General features: G+C 42.7%; 1 pseudogene; it reads left to right on the forward strand.

Moving 5' to 3' along the window:
- Positions 1 to 281: 281 nt before the first annotated feature.
- LOC119340000 lies at positions 282 to 3951 on the forward strand (annotated as a pseudogene).
- Positions 3952 to 9720: the final 5769 nt, after the last annotated feature.

Below are 9720 nucleotides of genomic sequence, written 5' to 3' on the forward strand. Positions count from 1 at the left end.
ATGGTGTGATCCCGTAATTTTTAGAAAATTATGTCCAAGTGTGTGCTGTAGAAAAGAGGGTACAATAATTGAACTGACAATGATGTTTCAAATAGTACTGCTAAGCAATAGATGTCTTTGCTTCCATTTTTTCCCTATAAAAGTGAGTAGTCGAGGTGTGGTTCTAATTTGAGGAGCAAAACCAAACCATACCTGACGGTTGTCATAGCCTCTAGTGGCATCACAAACACACACACGCGCGGGCGCGCGCGCGCGCACACACACACACAGAGAGAGAGAGAGAGAGAGAGAGAGAGAGATGGATGCCATTGTTCTGCCGCTGGTGAACAAGCTGCAGGAGTTAGCGGTGACCAAGGGGAAGGCCCTGGCCGTGGTGGGCTATGAGATTGACAGCCTCCGCGACAAGCTCATGTGGCTGCGTACGCAGCTGCATGAGACTGACCTACGCAGCCGGTCTGATGGCAACCAGCAAATCCGCGTGCTCGCCTGCCAGGTGCGCGAGGTCGCCTTCGAAGCCGAGGACGCCATCGACCGTTTCTACCTGGAGGCCGACCTCTCCCGCTTCAGCCACAGCTGGTTTCAGGCGGCTGCCATGTTCTTCTCTAACTTTGGCACACAGATCCGCGTCCGGTACAGCCTCTCTCGAAAGATCAAGTCCATGCATGCGCGGCTAGAGGATATTGACAAAAACAGCGCCAAGTACCGCAGCGACAATGGAAGTAGAGAAGCGATCACGTGGAGGGCGCAAAACGCCATACCTCCGGTCCGCCAAAACTGGTAACTCATCAACCCATCATTTCTTTTCCTCTGGCAACTAAGATGTTTCAGTTTGCTAGATAGTATCTTGCCTGCTCATGGATTCAGCAGCTAGTTCAAATGCCTAATCTGTACCTTGGACCATTTCTAATTTACATCGCAAACATACATAGCAGTTGTCTGCCATTCCATGTACACGTGACAACATGTCTTTTATTATCATCTCGTGATACTAATTGGAACAAACACTTACTCCTTCCGTCTGGAAATACTCGTCGGAGGAATGGATGTATCTAGATCTATTTTAGTTCTAGATACATTCATTTTTATGCATTTCTGTGACAAGTATTTAAGTATTTCCGGACGGAGGCAGTATAAAGGGATCAAAGACATTCACTCCGTTCCAAAATGTAAAGCAACTTTGACCAACAATTTCACTTACAATTGCGAGCAATTTTAACATGGTCCCTTTTACCTCGTTTTTCACATGAAAGGTAAGAGTATATACTCCCTCCATTCCTTTCTATTAGGTGTATTTGTTTTTTGATAAAATTTCAGAATGTAAGGTGCATTTCTTCTAATTCCTCATAATTCCCTTATTAGCCCTCTAGAAAAAGGAAAGTATCTCTTTCCTATCTCTTCTCGTAGAAACATAAGGAAAGTATCTCTCCGGCGATTGCATGTATCTCTTATTTTCCTGGACTAACTGATATACTTTCCACTAACCAACAAATTTGCGAAGGGTAATTTTGTCCTACCTCGTCTATAATTGTGTGCCTTGGTCACCGTGCCAAAAATAATACACCTTATATAAAGGAACGGAGGGAGTAATAGATATGAGCTGTTGATTTCACTATGTAGTTCCTATCATAACTCTTAACTTCTTACCTCTAATGCAAAAAGAGGAGGTAAGAGGGTTCTTGTTAAAATTTGTCATTAAGAGCTAAATAGTTCAGATGATGTGTGATTTCTTAAATAGAGCAATTAATGTGTTAAGAATTTTAGTACTACTAGCTTTTGTTAACATCTTAATCGGAAACAGGGACGACACATACTTGGAGGAGAACCAAGACAAAGAAACCAAGTGGATGGATGATATTTTATTGAAGGGTAAGATGGTGGATGATGAAAGCCAACAAGGGGAGGTTAAACGCAAGGTAAAAAAAATGGAATTGATGCAGCTCCTCCTTGGAAAAAATGAAATCCGTGTGATTTTTGTGGTTGGAGAGAGTGGTATGGGGAAAAGGTATCTGGTAGGGAAAGTATGCAATAATGCAACCATTGAGGACAGTTTTGAGGTATGTATCTGGGCGAGCTTTCCACCAGACACTAGCAACATCACTGATGAAATAAAAAGACAGCTGGAAGACAAGTGCTCCGAGCTTGAACCCATCGGGAAGAATATAGACGAGGTTAAGTACTTGGTCGTTGTAGATTGCCCAATGAGCAGCGGCAGCATGCTCGGGGGTAACATTGCAGAGAATTTGCCCAGGGGAAGCCAAGGTAGCAAGATTGTGCTGACTGCGACGTCCAGCCCCTGGGCAGACAGGAATGTTGGCATCATCCAGCTTGGTTATCTTCCCAATGCTAAGAGAAAGACTTTGTTCGACAAGATTCTGGGCCTCCCTGGGCGCAGGCAGACTGATGGCAACAAGCAGATGATTGATAAAGTCTACAGAATTTTTGAGAAGGTAACCAAGGAACTACCACTAGCGGTGGTTCTTCTTGCCAAGCTCATGAGGACCATGGACCACAACAAGTGGGAGGCAGCATTGGAGTCCATCCAGGCGAACAGCCGGGACGACGTGGTCAAGACAATAGTGTTCATGGGCATTGATGACCTCACCGACGATCTCAAGTCATGCTTGCTCTACACGGCCGGCTTCCCGAAGCACAACACGATTGACGCCGGCCAGTTGATGCGGCTGTGGATGGCAGAGGGCTTTCTAACTCAGCAGCCTGGGGTGGGACCGGAAGTGCTTGGTCAGCACTACCTTAAGGAGTTTATCTTCCTAGGCCTTATGCGCCTGACGAAGAAGATAGATGGCAGTGACACCGTGGAATCAGTTACCATTCATGACCGGGTCCATGAGGTTTTCAGCTCCGAGGCGCAGCGTATTGGCTTCATGGAAACCTTAACCCACTCTGGTGGGTTCGCCCCTGTCACAGTCAGCGCGAGGCGCCTAGTTCTCGACAAGAAGAAAATGCCGGACAGAACAAAGGGGTTTTGGAAGGTGCGAACTGTGCTGTCCCATGATGCACAAGGTATTATGGGAGGTGCCCAGTCGAGCTCACCATGCCAGACTCATGGAAGGTGCGAATTGTGCTGTCCACGTTTCTCAAGAAATACCACCACTTTTACATAGTATTAGGCGAGCTAACTAGCCAATGTGACATTATGCAGGGTCACAAGAATTTAAGGAAGGCTCCAACCAGCTGCTCATGGAATCCACCTCTCATGATGCACAAGGTACTGGAGCCACATTTCTCAAGCAATAACTGCCACGTCTTTACATATTATTAGGTGAGCTACTGGGCTAATGTCGGATATTTGTTGCGGCACACTCACTATGCAGAAGGGCCACGTGAATTCAAGCAAGACTTCAGGCAGCTGCTCAAGCAATCCACATTCCTTCGCGTCATCAGCCTGGAGGGCATCAACATTGGCCAGAAGCTGCCGAATCAAATCGGGGACATGCTGCACCTACAGTACCTCAGTGTCCGGTGCTTGAACTTAACAACGGTGCCGGACACCATCGGCAAACTTAAGAAGCTCCAGACAATGGATGTGCGAGGAACGCAGGTGAAAACTTTGCCCATGTCCTTCTGGAAAATCGAAACACTGCGCCATGTTCTAGGCAACCACGACCTCCAGTTCCCTGAGTTTCGCACAAGATCTGAATATGTTTTCGACGATGGGTTAAGCGTGCATCTAACAATTAACGAGCATGTTGATAACATGCACATCTCCCGTAGGAGCTTGTGGGTGCTTCAGTGCTTGTGACTAGTACGTGTCGTCAGTTGTGACCATCCTTCATTTCTTCCACTACATACCATCATCTCCACTCGGTCACCACTCCACTTGTGTGAATAGCCTAAATGAAGACTCGATCTTACGTTACGAGTCAGTGTGTAAGAGTAATGTATAATTATGTGCATGTGTATAAAGTCGATGGTGTATTGTATAACTCCAAATCGAAATCATATTTTCAGTACATGAATATCTATGGGTATGCAGGGAACGGTACCTGTTCGTTCAGAAGAATATGTAGAATTTCTTGCCTTGATTGATAACCTCAACTTGTTGTTGCAGCCTCCTTGTTGTACTGGTAATATTCCTTGTAACTTGCCATGTAGCTGCTCAATACTTCCTAAGTCATACATAATAAAGCGTGAAATCGAATGGCACGGACAAACTATACTCAAGAACACATTTTTTATGGTACTGGCATACTGCATAGTGAAACAATAAAAGATACCAATGAAATAGGAAGCGGTTATCTTTAGACTAAACCAACATGGCCACTAATCGCTCAATAATGCTGATCTCATGATCTTGGGCGTGTTGAAATATATTGCCCACCTCCCTCCATCAGTTCGGACTTTTGGATGAGTTGGCTGGAGCATGAATTCAATATTGGTATCCGAGCCAAGAGGTCTTGAGTTCAAGACCCTGCCAACGCAGTATTAAATAAAACGATTCTGCGGCCTACATCGATCCCACGTCTAAGGACTAAAATAGCCTAGACGTGAGGGGGGGTGTTGAAATATATTGCCCACCTTCCTCCATCAGTTCGGACTTTTGGAGCAACTAGTTGGAGCATGAATTCAATAGGGCGCATAGGTATGTTTTAATATACGAGACAACTTGACTGGCATTTATTCATGATAAAACTTTGGAGAGGTGGGTGAAAACAAAAGTAAAAATACCTTGATTAGAGCAAAGGCTCTAGCATCTCTTGTAGATCACGAATCTTGCATTTTCTCCTAATCAAGATGAACTGCAAACTAGAAAAATCAGACCTCAAATAGGCGCCGACCAATATTTAGTTTCTATTAGGTTCATGTGCATACAACAACAGAATATGGAAGGGAATAGTACCTGCTTTAACCTCGATTTTGCACTGATGATGTTCGCTCAATTCTTCCTAAATCCTAACATATTGGCTCAAAACATGCAGAATGGTATTTGTAGGATGGAAATAGAGTGGAAAGTCACATTCAGACTGAACATACATAGCGAATATTGGCTCGAAACAGCCAGATGATCTTGAACATACTGGACTGGAATGGTACTGTAATATATAGGAGAGAACATGGCCTAAAATTATTCATGGTAAACATTGGAACAAGGGCGAAAGCACAAGTAAAAAACCATATGCACCAGGTGTCCCAAAACAAGACAAAAAACAGTTTACGCATAGAACCTGCTAATGCACAATGAAAAGACATTATTTTCCTACAAATGGCTTTTTCAAGATTGTAATTTACTACTCGATCTGGAGACAATTGATTGGGTAACTAATGTTCAATGTTACTGCTTACTCAATAATTTCAAATTCCAGTTGCATGTTAATACACAAGATGTAAATATTCGAAGGGTTGACCAGAAAACAAGATGTGCATAAGCTATATTTGAGAAATTGGTGAAATATTAATTATTAAATGATTACAAGCCTACAGTGCTATCCATTATCTTGACAATGACCAGTTCAACTCTGTTTTCTTCCTCTTAAGAAGTGATTTTTTGAGTCCTGTAACTTGGAAGATAAAATCAAATTATCTCACACAACCTTTATAAAAGGAGTTGTGCCTGTAGTACTAGTACAATCCCTTGAACACATACGGCTGCAGAGGAGAGGCATCAACTCCACTGGGCTATTCAAAACCAGTGTTTCAGTACAGCCATTTGCTTCCACCAGTACCCAGCAAATGAGGGAGGAGAAAATGCTCGTTAGTTTCTGGTGAATCCAAACGGAGGCACATATGAAAGTTTTCAGGAAAAGGACATAGATCATAAAGGGATACAAAAAACAGCAACTGGATCAGGAGGGGCCCTCTGAGAAAGATGCAGTGTCGCTTGAGTGACGGCAGAGGCGCGTACGTTGACGCCGATGCTCCTCGGGAAGCAAGGAGGTTGACGGCGACAATCCTGAGTCGGTCGTTCCTGGTCGACAACCCATCGAAAATGGCGGACGGGGGCGAGAGGTCAGAGAAGGCGCACAGGAGAACATTAATATTCCTGTGGGCCGAGCTTGGACCGACACCGATATTAATATTCCTGTGGGTTGTGGGTTGGCGCACAGGAGCATAGTCCATTTTCCTGTGGGCTAGCGTGGGCCAGACAGGAAAACTGATGACGCACAGAAAAATTCGAGTTTCTGGTAGTGTTGAGATTAGTAATCTGCTTAAGTAGTTGTGTTTATTTTTCTGCAAGGGCTGCTTAGGCAACTGTTGGGTGCATTAGTAGATATACTCCATCCGTTTCTTAATACAAGTCATTTTAGAGATTTCAATATGGACTGTATATAGATGTATTTTAGAGTGTAGATTCACTCATTTTGCTCTGTATGTGGTCCACATTGGAATCTCTAAAAAGGCTTATATTTGGGATGTACTCCCTCCGTCCAGAAATACTTGTCGAAAGAATGGATGTATCTAGACGTATTTTAGTTCTAGATACATCCATTTTTATGCATTTTCTTCGACAAGTATTTCCGGACGGAGGGAGTAGTTAACTAGTGCCAAACTGCATCACTAATTCGGAATGACGAAGACGAGCCTGTGCCATGTGCTAACTAATCTAAATTAATACAGTGAGTAATTAGGCAGGCACATCTGTAGTACTAGTGAGAAATGCAATGCGATTCCCTTGAGATCTGCTAGCCATGTCTAGTTTATTTCTCGACATGGGCAGGCTAAGCAGGAAGGGAGACTATATTTGTCCAGAGCCCAACAAAGCTGTTGAATGGTACTACAGAGCTGTGGATGGTTGGTGCATCAAGGCAATTTGAGAGCACTAACCCTGCTCGCGTTCGTATCATTTTTTTTGAACGGCCTCGCGTTCGTATCATCAAAATGAGGACAACAAAATTAAGTGATACCATCAAAATTAACACATCAGGCAAGGAAAGGTAAAGAATTTAGCGAGCACCGGTGGAAGGGGAAATGGCGCCTCCATGCCACGCGGACTCCTTCACCGTGAAGTATTGGGGCAGGGAGGCTAGGCTCCACCGCACTTGTGCGTCCATTTCGGCGACAACTCCGAGGCCTCTATCCATGCAGATCGGTAGTTGATCCATCAACATGCAGTTTTGGACAAACGACGTGCGGCATAGTAAGGCGCGCTGCCAGTGAGCTCAATATGGCAATACAAAGAAAGCAAGCAAAACTAACTAGGTATGCACATACGGAGATGAATGAATATGGAGGTTTGAAAACTGGAGCACTCAACTTGTAAGAAAATATATAATAGAGCTCCTATATTAGGACATACGTACTGCTGCCTTCACTTAAACTACTGCCTCTAACGCACATACTACCAATAATTAATCAAGTACATTTTTCTTACCACAGTGGCTTCTAGTTGTGAGATGGTCCAACCAATTCATGCTGGCTGCATCAGGGTCTCAGACGTGTAAGGATGCCACTACAGACGTACAACATGTCACACACAGCACAAGGTCCCTAATGTCACAGGGTAGTAAACTCGTGCAATATCTTTTTTTTTCCTAAACTTGCGTGCTGAAGAGTCACTTAGGCCCCACAGTTTGGTAGCGAAGTATTTTCTAAGTATTTTGAGAATACTCAGTTTTTGAGATTACCACAGTTTTATTTACAACGAGCTGTTTGTTTGCCCCTAACAACTGTTGTTTTAATATTGTAGTATTTGGCAAACTGTAGTTTTTTCTCTGTTTAATAAAAAGAACCCCCAACCTGTTTTTAAAAAACAGAGGAGGCAAAAAGAAGGGAGTCCCCTCGTTATCCTTCCCCGCTCCTCGCTCTGGCTTGTTCTCACGCCGCCGCCGCCGCCCTGTCGTCTTCCATCGGCGGCGATGGGGAAACAAAAAGACGACTATTTGTACGCAGCGGCTAGGCGTGTTTTGCGGCAACAACCAAACAGGTCACAATAATCTCAATACTTCAAGATACTTTGGTATTATCAAAACTGTGGTATCTTGTACCCATTGACAAAAATACTGTGGTTTTTAATACTTCGTTTTTTCTAATACTTTGCTATCAAACGGGGCCTTACTCTGGGAGTGGCATTTCTTTGAGCAAAGCTTGCAGCCCCAAGAGAATTAAAGCTCATCATCCTGGGGAAAAAGTTACTTGTCAGAAACCAGAAGAAACTTGACCTTGTCATGCATGGACCTACGAAGCGATTTTACAGTACGTACAAGAGTGAAGGGCTAGACCCATAAAAGAAAACCATGTATCAATGTATGTATGGGCGTGTAAACGTGCAAAGAAAGACATATCAATAGAGACCATGAGTGAATGCTCAGGGAATCAGGGTTATGAAACCATGTACAAGCGTCTATCTGAATGATTTTTTCCATAATTTGAGTGAAAAATGAAACAGTGAGAAATGTGATGTGCTTTCCTTGAGATCTGCTAGTTAGGTCTAGTTTATTGCTACCTTGGGCATGCACAAAAAGCTAAAAAAAAATGTACGTACCATCGGAACGAGGCCAGCTGCCCGAAGAGAGCAGGAGCGTGTTTGGTTGGTGAGGTAAGCAGCATTTTGGTTTTCTCGTTTTGCGAGGGCTGCTTAAGCTACTGTTGAATGCATTAGTAGCTAGGTCATTAGTCAGAGACAACGAAGACAAACCTAATACAGTGAGTGATGTAATTTGCGTCTTATAGATCTGGAATCTTGGTCTAGTTTATTTGTCGAACATTGGGCAGGGAGGGCAGGCAGGAAGTAAGATACGATTTGATGTGGTCTTCATCTATCTCACTTGAGCATGCCTGCGAACCTACAGTACAAGGGACCGATACGGTTAATTAACTACATACCAAAATGCTCTATGGAACTCAGTTTTACTTCCTCTGTAAACTAATATAGGATGTTTTAGATCACTATTTTATCAAGGCATGATTGACTATGTAATAAATACTCAAAGTACAGGAAGTACATGCCAAAAAGAGAGGTTATTAATCTATTAACTTACCTTTCTCCTACATACAGAAGATTTCTGCAGTGGCTTCCACATTTAACTTACATACTTTATGCCTAGAAAACATTTTTTTCTTTCCTTTTCTTTTTACAAGATTTAACATACTGCTAGAAGAATATACTTTAACACCACTCTCTCATCACTGCTTATAGGAAATAACTCCAAATTTAGGAGAAATCGTATGTTTTATTCATTTTCATGGTAACGAGAAATTAATTACTAAATTTGTTTGCAAACTTTAATTATTGCCAACTTCTAAAATGCATATAAAACATTAATTACTAAATTTATGTGCAAACTTTCTAGCAAAATTACTGCCAACTTCACAAACGGCTTCTCACTACATGAATATTCGAACTCTGTCTCTTCACTGGTAAAAGTGATACATACAGTATATAACTATCCAATTTTTTTATTAATTCTCAAGCTCGATTAAACAAAATCTAGGTGTCTTTGACTGTGTCTCAATTAGTGTTGTGGCATATTTCCTTGTTTGGCACCATGTTTTCTTGGCACCTGCAAAGTAATCTTAGCCTTACAAAATTTCTGACAACCTCTTACCTCCAAGAGGTAATAATACATAGAAGTCACTAAATTATGTGTAATTAGTGGCTCATTAATTTTGGAGCATCCTAACATTTCTCATAACTAACTACTCCCTCCATAAAGAAGTATAAGAGCGTTTAGATCACTAAAGTAGTGATCTAAACACTCCTACATTTGTTTACAGAGGGAGTACACAGTACACTCCTACATTTGTTTACAGAGGGACTACATTTGT

Source organism: Triticum dicoccoides, chromosome 7B, assembly GCF_002162155.2.
Source record: "Triticum dicoccoides isolate Atlit2015 ecotype Zavitan chromosome 7B, WEW_v2.0, whole genome shotgun sequence".
Taxonomy (NCBI): domain Eukaryota; kingdom Viridiplantae; phylum Streptophyta; class Magnoliopsida; order Poales; family Poaceae; genus Triticum; species Triticum dicoccoides.